The 13,538-nt window shown below is 36.7% G+C and overlaps 1 protein-coding gene across 1 annotated transcript in view; it reads right to left on the reverse strand.

Annotated features, from left to right (window-relative positions):
- tmem117 (transmembrane protein 117) overlaps positions 1-13,538 on the reverse strand; it is a 118,629-nt gene that overhangs the window by 48,789 nt on the left and 56,302 nt on the right. The gene's annotated exons all lie outside the window — the stretch shown is intronic.

Raw genomic sequence — 13,538 nt, forward strand, 5'->3', positions numbered from 1 at the left:
ACTGGGTCATAGCACACACCTCAAAATGCAATTGAAGAGGAGCATATTTAGAGTACATATAAAAAATATGACATTGAGAAAGATTAGCCAGTAATTGCTTTCAATAAGGCATAATACAGTAAGTAACTTTTTGTATTTACAGTATGTGTCAAAGTGATTAATAAAGTCAATTCACCAAAACATTTGTGTAAACTGGTAACGACACAATAAGACCTACTGTATGTGGCTTTTTGTGGCATCTCAAATTAAAACTGATGTATCTGATGTCACTCTTTCTCTGAGGCTGTTTGTTCAATGACTTGAAACTTACACTAAGTGTGACAAGCACTGTGGGGAACATTAATGGAATTCTCCAGACTCATAGCCCAAATGCCTACCTAGTATCAATGTTAAACAATTTTCTTGCCTCAAGAGTCTTTAAAAATCTGCTATCTCTTGCAACATAGACTCAGTTTTAAGAAGGTACAAATGTGACATTTTAAAGTTAAACTCTAATTGACATTCTCATGGCTTATGTTCTATGCATCATATTTGTCATGGAGAATTTGCCTCAGTTGTACTAGCGGCTGTTTATATTTGAACAGATGCAAAAGCTATATCCAACAACTAGGGGTGAAAATCATTGAGGTTGAAAAATCATTTCGAGATTCCCCAGTCAATTTTGAGGGATTTTAACCATGCCAACCTGAGGAAGGTTTCCCCCCGATATGAACAAAATATAGAAGCTGTGACTAGAAAAATTATAACACTGGATCACTGCAACTGCACTATATCTGAGGCATACCACAGATTTAGTCCAGGCCCCTCTCGATCAGTGAGATCATAATATAGTATTTCTTGTACTTTCTTCTATTTCTTGTAAACAGAGATCCAAAGCACATAACCAACCATAAGAACTGTAAAACAATGGTCAGCTGAGTCTGAGGAAATGCTAATGGATTGTTTTGATGCCACAGACTGGAGCTTGTTTAGGAAGGCCTGCCGCGATCTTAATGAGCTCACTAACACAATAACATTATATATTCACTTTTGTGACAGCATATGCATTCCTTGAAAATCAGTCACTTACAATGATTACAATAATAATAAGCTGTGGAACTACAGGTAAATTAATACCCTGTGAGAAAAGAAAAACAGGGCTTTCAAAGAAGGAAATGATGCCGATTTCTAGTCCAGCAAATACAATTTCCAACATGCAGTAAAGAGTGCCAAAGCTTAATATAAGAACAAACTAGAAAATAAACTATTTACTAATGACAGCCGAGGCATCTGGAAAGGCCTTCAACTAATCATTGACTACAAAGTGAAACAAATTGCTCCAGTTGACGATTCCTTTTTCCTAGACAAACTGAATAAATTCTACATCAGGTTCAATGCACAAAACAACACACAACGGACAGCACCTAAACAGCCAGTGGAGCCCCTCCAGCCACCCTTTATCATTCAGGAACATGATGTAAGTAAATTTTCCTCACACAGAGCATATCAAAGAGCAAAGCATCTGGATCTGACCTTGTATCAACAGCTACACTGAAATCTTGTGCCACACTTTACAGATATTTTCAATCTATCCCTTAAGCAGCCTAAGGTATCAGACAGCTTTAAGATGGCTTCTCTAATACCAGTACCTAAAAAATCCACTGTGGACTGACTTAACCACTAAAGACGCCTTGATGTTTTTGAGCAATTTATAGCCAATTTCCTGTCTAATGTGCACTTGGACAAATGCCAGTTTGTCTACAAAGCAACACTCATGATGTCAGCCAAAATGTTGTGTTTCCTTTCTTTCCTTTTCAGCATGGAATAAACCCATTACCTGTTCCATATAGCATGATGTTCTTTATTGACTACTGTTCCTCTTTTAACATTATCATCCCTCTCAACCTTTTTGATAAGCTAGTAGAGATGGGTATTAATCAAACTCTCAGTTATTAGTTACTGGAAACACAAACAATGATGAGTGGGTATACAGGAATGAACTAGCTGAATGAGTTGAATGGTGCAGCCTAAACAACCTAGAGCTAAATGTCAGTAAAACAAAATAACTTTGTGATGGATTTTAGGCAAGGCAAATGAGCACTCTCTCCACTCTTTATTAATGGTCAGACTGTAGAGGTGGTGAATTTTAAGTTTCTGGGCACCACCATTTCCACCACTGTAAAATGGGAGGTCAACACATCTGTCATGGGCAAGAAAGCTCACCAAAGGCTGTTCTTTCTAAGACAGTTAAAGATGTTTGGAGTGTCACAGGAAGCAATGACCCTTTTCTACAGATCTGTCACTGAGAGTGTTTTGATTTTCTCCATCACTGTGGTATGGCGGTACTTCTGCCCAGGACAAGAAGCAGCTAGAGAGAGTATTATATATCAATTTGAAACCTATAGGATGCCACCCTCCCTTACTCTACCTCTCTAAGCTGAAAAATAAACTCTAAAGACCCTTGCTGGACTTTTCCACCCTGTCCAACCTCTGTTTATTTCTCTGCCCTCTGGTAAGTGGCTAAGGTCTATCAAGACAAGGACTGCAAGGTTCTGTAACAGCACCTACCCAGAGGCTGTGAGATGCATAAAATCTGCACGTTAACTTTGGATATTTTTGCACGGTTCATTGTTACTCCTCATCAGACGTTACTGTCATTTATCTCACTGTAACTTATTGTATTACTGGTGTATGTTTAGGATGGTTTGTGAATGTTATTGGCTTTATGTTTTATATCTGTATAGTATGTCCTCAATTGGATGAGCTCACTTAACCAAATTCCATGCAACTAGTTGATATGGAAATAAAGTATCAAACTTGAACTTTTAATTTACTGTATGGGTTTTTCATCATCAAATTTGTAGGAAGAGAGGTACTGTACATAACTACAGTTTATGTTGCACTTAGGAGGAGGAACTGGGTCTATAATGTTAACGGAAGAGCAATAAAAAATAAAGCATTTTCTTTTATAAGCAGATTTGTATAGGTTCTTTCTCTCCATCATAATTATCTGTCCTGTTTTGATTTTATTTATATTTCATGTTTTGTAGTTTCAAAGTAAACATCTATTAAGTCTTCCGCACTTCAGCTTACTTTTAAAGTTCCACAATTTAATCTGTATGTCATCAGAGTGATGATCAAATTAAATGCCCACAATCACTGGATTCATTAGTGATATTCCAAAGATCCTGATAACAGCTGAGCATAATACAAGGGTTACATTTTGACTGGAATAATCAATGATAAACTTGAGAGTTGTTCATACAATAAGTATATAAAAATAAGTGCTTATATATATCTTGTCTGTTTTTTTTAATATTGACAACATTGAAAGTAAACAAAATTAGGAGGCATAATATTGAATTTCTTTCACACTTTCTGCAGTCCATCACTGGCAACAACTCTGTGTTCCAAATCGTTCTGCATGCTATGTTCTCAATACATTTTTCTCACACCATGACTAGCTTTCACTTCCATTAGAAGCCCACTCATCATCTGTAATTTCAAGAAATGATATGACTTCTGGTATTTTCAAAAACAGAGCTCTAATGCTCTGGCATTAAAAAATGAGATCTTTCAGATGGCTTTATGCATGAAAATTTGAAAAGGGTATATGACAAATCAACATACAGCTCTCACGTTCACATTTTTTAGTAACATGTCTCTTAATTGTTGTTTAATACTGTATGTATGTATTCACTTCACTTAAACAAGGAAGCAGTTGACTGAAATGACATCCAAGAGCAGAAGGACTATATTTGTTTGGGAGATCTGTGATAGAGCAACCTGTTATTTTGAATTGGTAGTATTGAACATATTAAAGGTGAAATCTTTATGTTTGACAGCTGAGAATGAATGAGTAAAACTGGGAAATATAATAGCACACACTCAGGGGATACAATGATAAATACTATAAGGCTTCCCAACCTTTTCACCCAATGATATCAGATTACCTCCCCTTCCATAATCCTCCAATGACTCAACCTACTTTCCCTTTCTTTGTTCTCTTTTGATGTGTAAAATGTAAAGCAAAGTTTCCTCATTGAAAAATACGAATACTTACTTAATAAACATAACAGATTTCAAAGAAACTGTTGTTCTAGGCGTTGCTTGTATAATTGGTTTAATTGTATTAATCACATAATCTCTGTTTCCTAATTAGTTACCTCAGAATAATTGAAATTAAGAATTTATCTGGTTTTGTTACATAATGTTATCTAAAAGGTAATAAGTTGTTTCACAGAATACAGTCTATACTACAACATCATATTACAGTTAATCACAGTTAATGACAGAAACCTGATGGGATAAATGTGGTACATGTATATCTTTCCTCTTAATAATATCTAACTTTTAGTTTAAATCTGTTGAATTTTACAGATTGCCAATCTGTTAAATCTGAAAAAAGACAATTCTGGAAAAAATGATATTTGAATGCTTTGAAATGTACAGTACCTTGCAAAAGTATTCACTTTCTTCCAGTGATGTCCTAGTTTGTTGAATTACAAATAATGTATTCAGTACATTAATAAAGCATAATATTAATAATTCGGTAATGTATTTTGGTTATTTTTTAAACAGAACTTGAATACTTAAACCAAACATATTTATGGGTGAAAGAAGTTAACTCTCCATAAAAACTCAAAAACTAAAATATTGTAACGCATACGGCCACCATTGTGGGTTGTTAGAGCTGGCTTACCAGAGCGGTGACATCACCGCCCTTCCCTGTGAATAGCAGGGACCGCAGCCGGCGGGCTGACGGGAGATTTCCCTTTGGCTCAAGTGCATGGGTCCCTGGTGAGTGACGCCGGAGACCCGGGTTTGAGTCCCTGACAGTGGGGGGCCGACCTGAGGCGGCAGAGGCGAGGGCGCATACCCACGTGAACCCAAAAGCGCTACATTGGTGTCAGCAGTGGGATGGGATAGCCCTTTGCCGAGGATGGCGAATTAAGCGGGGGAGAGTGTAAGGCATACGACCACCATTGCAGGTTGTTCAAGCCGGCTTACCAGCACGGTGACGTTACCGCCCTTCCCTGTAAATAGCAGGGACCGCAGCCCGCCGGGCTGACGGGAGATTTCCCTTTGGCTCAAGTGGCTGGGTCCTTGTTGAGTAATGCCGGAGGCCCGGGTTCGAGTTCATGATGGTGGGGGGCTGACCTGAAGCGGCAGAGGTGAGGGCGCATACCCAGGTGAACCCCGTAGCGTTACAATATGGTGATCACTTAAATATTCACCTGCCTCAGTGAATATGTGGTGGAAGCACCTTTGGCAGGAGGTGTTGTTTAGATAAGTCAGCTGATAGCTTTGCACATTGGGAATGTACAATGTTTGCCCATTCTTCTTTGCTCAAGCGCTGGCTTGGAAAGGTCACTGATGCACAGCAATTTTCAAGTCTTGCTTCAGATTTCTTACAAGATTGAAACCGGGACTTTGAATAGCGCACTCACAAAACGGTTGCTTCTTTTTGTGGTTAAATCACTGCACTGTGGTGTAATCCTTGCACACTGGGTCATTGCCCTGCTGTTGAATTGTCATCAAAGTTCTACTCCTCAGAGTTTGTGTTTTCAGATCTCTCTGGTCTCAGTGATGTGCAGCTCTGGGTGTTCCTTGTATGCTGTTTGCAGGCTTTGCAACTCAGTAGGCTTTTCGTCCAGCAGGTGGGATCCTTCATACATCCTTGAATCACACTCCTAGTCTCTCCTCAGTAGCATAATATTACAATATCTATCCATTCAATTTCCATTTGCTTTATTGAATCTAATTGATTCTAGCTTCTGGTTAAGGGGAAAAACTGGTGCATTTGACTACCACTCCTCTTTCTGGTTTAGCTTACTTTTTGTTTTGTTTTTTTTTCCCTTTGCATTAACATTTTTATTCCTTTCTAGTTTTATCTGTATTATTGCTTATTCTCTGCAATCGGACTACCACTGCTGTCTACCTCTCTGTTGTACTTTGCTGCTGTTTCAAGGTTTTCTTCAAACTGCTCACAATCCCCTGATCTTGGATTTTACCCATTTTTGTAATTTTGTCTCAGATTTCACCACAATTCTCGTAAGGTGTGCAATCACTGAAACGTGCATTAATTTCAAATTTAACTTTGAGTACTGTCGTGATATTTTATCCGAACAAGCTAAACAACTTAATTTTGCTTTTTTTGCAAAAATTTTAGAATGTGCTTTACATGTGCAATACAATTTAACAGTCACCTCATCGCAGATTACCTCTTTGAACCCTTCCAATTAAGTTTCAGACAATTACATGGAACAGAAACCACTCTTGTTAAAATTACTAACAATCTTCCAATGGATGGCAGCTGATTCAAGTTCTCTATGTATTCTAATTCTCCTAGACATACTCTACCATGTTGAAACCTTGTTTGGAGTTTCTGACATTGCTCTTAAATGGTTCAACTTTTATCTTCTTCATTGTTTTTCTTCGGGGTTTTAGTTCTGAAGTTGGCTTTGTTGAATCTTGTATTCCCATGGCTCACTACTGGGTCTCCTGCTATTCAGGATCTACTGGTTCCCACTTGGTCTGACATTAAAATCACATGGTCTAAAATATCATTTTCTATGTCCATACTAAACCTGACATTGAAGTAGCTGTCTCTGCACTTCAGAATTACCCCTCTTTTATAAAAACCTGCGTGACTCAGAAGTTCTCTCACAGCAAGAAGACTGAGGTTATGCTACTTTGAACCTCCTGTCACCTAAATAAAGCCAATGCAGTAACCATATCTGTGGATGTCACTGTGCTATAATTTCAATCTAATTTGAAGAATTTAGGGGTGATATTCCATCTAGTCCATCACACTCCAGTCCATTGCAAGGCATACACAGACACAAATATGCACATGCTCACACCAGGGCCAATTTTCCCATAGCATAACACCCACAGCTAATCCATGTAAACATGAGGAGAACATTCAAATTTCACATAGACAGCACCCCAGGAAGTGAATCTTTGACTCCAGCAGTGTGAAGCAGCAATGATAACCACTGCGCCACTGTGCCACCCCATTGTAATATCTATTTAATAAATGTTTAAATGATTATTTATTTTGATGTTCAACATATTTTTCCAGGACAAATACTTTTTAGCATTGAGCACAAATTATCAAGAATAGATTTGAATAATCAAAATATCAATCTTCAAAGCAGTTCTAGCAATAATTCTACAAAAGCATTATGTTGAGAGAAACAAAAGTAATGCAGCATTCTACATTTAGTCTTTTTAGGAAAAAGCAAGAGATATTTATACAAATCCATCTAATTTTTCAGTACAAAACAAGCAAGTACGCACTGTATTTAAATGGCAGAGAATAAAGGGATTATGTTTATTAGAGACAATGCTCTTAAGCATCATTTAATCCATCTTAAAATATAATACTAATGGCTGTAGTCATCATCTAGCTGAAATGTTATCCTGCTGCATGGAACTGTGACAAAGGATGAACATAAAGCTCTGTTGCAGCTGCGATGCTCAGCTTGAAACTAATCCCAGCAGAGCAAGACAATTTCACCGAACAGAAGGCATATTCTAAATTGGGCATGATTAATGAGTGGGCCATAAAATGGATGGTCTTAATTAAATAACAGTGGTTAATTAGTATGTGATTTATGCTGATAATGGCACTTAGAGTTGTCAGGAAAACCTTCCATGGAGAAACTTAAATGCAACTGAAAGTGCATGTCTCCCAGGGTGGCAACATGATTGTGGTTTAGTCCAAACAGCCCTAATCTGATGGTTAAATTAAAATGCAAATGTCCCAGATGTGGTATAAATTAACATGTATGGAATATATTATGTATTATATATAATAGTCAGTCTTCATAGTGTTACAAGGACGTAATTCCACTGAGAGATTCTCACATATAATAGAGCTTCAGAGCTCTGCTTGAGTGTTTTGGAAATACCATGCAACCATGCAACAGAATTCCTGCTTTCCATTTAAGACCATTTTGTTTTCGTTTCCCATGAATATTTTAAATTAAAGTACTTAAATTACAAGCGCCGTGGTTCCTTTTAATTGTTTGTTTAGAGACTGTGAGATGTAAGTAAAAATAGAAGACAGTGTGAATGGTGGGCAAAGCAAAGGAGAAAGAAGGGAATATTGATATTTAACTAATGCACCGTTCAACCAACCGATTACCCAACCAGTTTGTGAAGGCGTTGACACAGGGTAATCTTTCCATATTGTGCACTATTTAGTATTTTTCTTCAACAAACATAATAAAGTTAGTAGAAATAAAAAGAGATTGAGTACAGTAACTACAATGCTATTACGTCAAATCTTTTTTTTTCTCCCACTATAAAGGAGGTACAGCAATAACATTGGTCTGCTATATGACGGAAATAGCCTTTGAAAGAATGACACAGACTCTGGGAGTAGTGAGATGAGATAAAACCATTACAAAAGGGGTCAATACACAGTGGAGGTTTAAAGACACACAAAGGAACTGTTCTGAAAAGAAAATCATGCTAAAGGTAAGAATTTCAGCCTCTACAAATCAATCAAGAAAAAAGCTATAAGGAAGAGAACAATGATTCTGACATTCTAATGGAACAAATATTGAGAAATTGGTGAGAATAAACTAGAGCACCTGGCAAAAGCCCACACAAATATTTGAAGAACATACTCCGTTCCAGAACTGAACACAGGACTCATGAACTTTGAGACAGCACCACCATTGAACAGTAAAGTTCATACAGTATATATATTTAACTATAAATGACCAAAAAGGACAAAAAGTGTAAAATTTCCATAAATTATATAAATAATTTCAAGACTTATTTCTTGACACATTAATCATGAGTCAACTACAGTACAGTACATCAGCAATTTTCTCATATTGTGTATATTAAAAGACATTTTCTCTCTGAAGCAATTCACAAATTAAAGATCTGAATTCACTGTTGCTTTTCAATCATAAGCTACAAAGACAGGACATACACAATATAATGTGTTTTCTGGCTGATCAAAGGGTATTCTTCGTTGTTAAACAATAGGAAACTAAAAAATGTTTATTTAAATTAATTTAACTGAGCAATAGATAGAAGAGGATTTTCAAATTCTAAAGTAAGGTTTGGAAGAAAATCTGACATGGCTATATGATATTTATTTACTTATTGGGTTCATATTTTTATCCAAAGAATACTTGAGTATCCATTTATTCAGGTGAGTATGCCATAGCAGCAATCTGTGGAAAGTACCAATTACAAAGATAGCAGTGTCTTGCCTGGGGTTAAATCTACAGCCTTACAGTTATAAATTCAGAGCCCTAAGGAAATGTAACAGATTTCTGCTTTTACCTGAAATATATTTCAGTAACTATATACCTATTATTTTAAATCCCTAATTTAAGAGAAAACTGTCATCTTTTACTGACAGAGCTTACAGGTGTTTTACAGCCTAATTCTTCTTGATTATAGGTTTATCAAGAGCATATCCAATTGGCAATATTAGGAGAATCACTGTGTTCGATGTTGTTTTATGGCTAGTGATCTTCACAAACAAAATTGCAAAACTTTGGTTAAAGTTTCCCCAAATGGACCCCAAAACTATCCCAAGCAGTGGAAGTCACCCTTATACAGTATATGTGATACACATTAATTTCAATTTCTGCTCTTTATGAGCCAATTAATCCCACAAGTGCTTATCGTTCAGTAATTTGATGCCTTACAAACCCTATTCAGTCAAAGACCAGAAATGTTCACTAGACCACAGCCTTTTCAACTCAATGAAGACAAGCAGGTGTGTCCATTATTAATAATAAAATACTTCAACTTCTCTTAAAACCTTAGAATCTTGACAGTGAAATAATCACTTGACTGTAACCACCACTGTATGAACCATAACAGGAATTACCTGAAGAAATTGCCAGTCGTCCATATGTAAACAGAATTCTGGCCAAGACTTCCTCTGCAACAAGAGACGTTTTGTGCCAATCTCCTAAATGTAATTTCTTTTGATCACTGAAATAATACAGTAAGACATTTGTCAACATTACTGAAAATCATGGGATATTCAAAGCAGCAACTACAAAATACAGGCAAGTGGACTTTTTAACATCTAAGTGTTGACCTGCAGCCATATCCCCAAGCCCTAAGACTTTGTGTTCTTTTTGGGGAGCCATCTTTACTGCTAGTCTATGCAGATTCCTTCTCTCTTCTTCTTCCGTGACAGTTGGACATCCTTTGACACAAAGCAGACAAAGACTGAACATGCTGCAACCCAATTCACCATTCCTATCTCCAATGTAAATCTCTTTTGGACTGCACCCTGCCAAGCACCTGATTCCAATGACATTAAATTAAATTGGTCACATTATAACCCTTGAAAATTCAGCTCAGGCAAGTGTTTGATAAAGATTAATATACAAGAGAAATTAAATATTTACAGTACTTGTCTTTTGAGCATTTGGTTATTGACATAATTAAGAGGTTGACTACATAAACCAGTGTTTAACCCTGTTATTATTAATTTATTTTGTAATCCCTGAGTGATTGATCAGCTGTTTGTATCACATCAAATGCATTCCTTTAGATTTACTTTTATTTTATTCTTTTAATCTGTGTAGGTCTCTGTTGTTCTGAATGATTGATTCCCAGAAGCCATATACTGTAGTGTCCCAATTTCTAGTTGTTTCAGTAAATTCAAACCATCAGATCACTAGCATATTATAGGAAATGGCATATCATTGTTTTTAAACATAGACAAATTGTCTAATAACGTATTAGACTTGTTTGAAGAGGCAAATGTTAAGAATTTCATTTTCAAAGGTTTTTCAAAAAGGAACACATGAAAGTTAAACTCTTAATTTCAAACCTAAAGAACACAGATTAACATGTGCATGTGGGAAAAATACTGAACAGAAAACAAGCCATGAAGTACAAGAACAGGCACAAATTAAGATTAACATACACAGAGCAGTAATTAACACCTTCGATAGAGTCATTTTGTCTTTACCCTGGAAGATAAAAGATTAATATTAATTGAATATGAATGCTGAAGCAGTTTGCTGCATGACCTGTGCAGGAATTCTTCTGCCATTCCAGTTTTTTTAAAAGTAACTTGTTTCATTCATTACCTGACTGTTTCTTTTGGAATGCATCCCAGAAAGTTGCAAATACAGGTTTTCACTAGACTTGATACCAGCAGCAATGTCAACACTAATTAATCGCAACAGATGCCTTATCTACTTCCAAAACCATTTCCTTATTTATCAACCATTTATACCTTCAAGAAAAGAATATAAAAGTAGTAAACTTTGCAGCCAAAGTTTTCAAAATTGCTGCTTGCAAAACAAAATGAATGGAATCTGATTGCCATAAAACATTTCTGTGAATAGTTTAGTCACAGTGCCACCTATCTTTCCCAACTAAACTTTTCAAGTTATTTTTCATACTTCAAACAACTGAAGTAATGTTTACCAAGAATGAAAACTAACTGCATCTTATATGCAGTCTTATCTTTTAAAAATAAATTAGAGTATTGCAGTGACTCCAAGGCCATGGCCATTACTTTAGGGCAAAATACAGGTGTGTCCACAGTGCCTGACACACCCTTCATAGCCTGATGGGGAATTTTTTCACTCTTTACCACAACTTACACACACTCCTCCAAAAGTGTTTCTGTTATGCGGCCTACTCATCTGGGCAACGCACATGCTACATTTACTCTGAGCCCTCTGCTTACAAACTCTCAGGCTCAGAGTCCCCTACTCATACACACCTTAGTCCTTTTTATGACCTCTTCTGAGGTCAGCTTTCTTGAGGTTACAATCACGTCCCTGAGTCCTTTACTTGCCCAAACCCAGACTCAGTGAACCTCACCGCTGGTTTGCTTATGTACATTAGTCACTTTCAGGTACAACTCATATTTTGCCAAAGAAATGCAACCAAATGAGATCAATCACCTCCCTAACACCTCATTTTGCAAAAGTAAGGACCCCTCTAATGCACTCTGAACTTCCATTCACACATTACTCACCTTAAGTCAAAGCTCCCAGCACAACTCTTGTGTGACCAGCCTTGCCATCGTGACTAAGATACATAGACCTCTTTTCTCCCTCTCACTGTTTCAGTCCAGCCACTGCTGTACCACATGAGTTAGGCAGACACATTAATCTACAGACACCAGCCCTCACTCACTCTGTGCCAAGTCTGCTTTCGTGCATATTAGACTGATGGGGCCGATGGACCGATGTACAGTACCAACGGACCAACTGTTCCCCCTCACAGGAAAGTATGCAGACTACTCTTTTAGGCATGACCACAGCTGTGTATCATTTGTTTACAGACTTCCTTACAGCTGTGGCCAAAGCAATGCATGCTTCTCTAACAAGAGCTCCGCCTCCCTGATAATCACATCCCATGATATACCACATTCCAAGCAGTCTACAGCTACATTTGGGATCCTTGTATTCATTGCCAGTTAAATTGATAACAGGCACAAAATGTGGCGCACAATGTTTAAAGATACTTAACAAGAAAATCGGTTCAAGCTTTCTTTGCATTGAATACTAGAGTGCTCCTAGGAGGTTCATCAAAAATAACAAGCCACAAAAAATGCTACAAAAATGCTGTTTGCAGCAGTGTCATTAATGAAATTACAATTAATGAAGCACAGTGTAATTGCAGAAAATATATGTAGATTATCATTAACTGTTTTGTAATATTGTGATTCTTCATTTTACTGTTTAAATAGCACTGTGCAGATTTTAGAAACTTACAAGTTGTTCTTTTGGAAATGGTATCTAGGCAATCCATTTTCAGTGACCCTATTTTCTCAGGAATACTATCTAAGGAATACTACTATCTGTGGAAGCAAAAAACTGCAGTTAAAAATGTGCAACAGTAGTGCTATTATTGAAACATATATGAGCTTTAAGGCAAAAACCATGTTAAAGAAATATGAATATAAGCATGTACTGAAAGCAAACGAGTCCTGTTTTTTATCATGTTTCATTATCGGCTTTTGGACAAAAATATTTCCAGAGTTCGACGATACTATATTGAACTGGCTTTTAGACAAAAATAAATTATGTCCCAATCATAACCTGAGGTGTGATTTCTGGTCACAATGTTCAGACATAGATTTCCAATCTGCAAACACCCAGAAGATGTTGTGATGGATGTTACTGTCAGTGCAACAACCACAATGCGTGATGGAGTGATTGAACAGGTTCAACTTCTCCATTGCAAAAATGAAAATGAAAAAAAAGACATTGAAATATTCCTTTCTAAGCATCCAGTTTTGCGAGTGCATCATAATGCATAAATAATGGTTTTAAAAAGCAGACTCCATTGTGCTCCTGAAAAGTTAATAAAATCATGAGAAACTGATCCCATACAAATATGAAATTACTGACTCTAGTCACTAGACCACCAGAGAATCTGTATACTGCTCACTAATAGAAGATATTTCAACAAGATACAATGCTTATTGAAATAATGCCTACAAATCTGCAAAAATTATTTGACTGATAAGTAGGTTTTTCAAGTATACATTTCATCAAGAGTTTTTAAGTTTTTTATTTGCCATTTTTTTCAGA

The sequence above is a fragment of the Atractosteus spatula genome, chromosome 8 (genome assembly GCF_055471065.1).
Source record: "Atractosteus spatula isolate fAtrSpa1 chromosome 8, fAtrSpa1.hap1, whole genome shotgun sequence".
Classification (NCBI taxonomy): Eukaryota; Metazoa; Chordata; class Actinopteri; order Semionotiformes; family Lepisosteidae; genus Atractosteus; species Atractosteus spatula.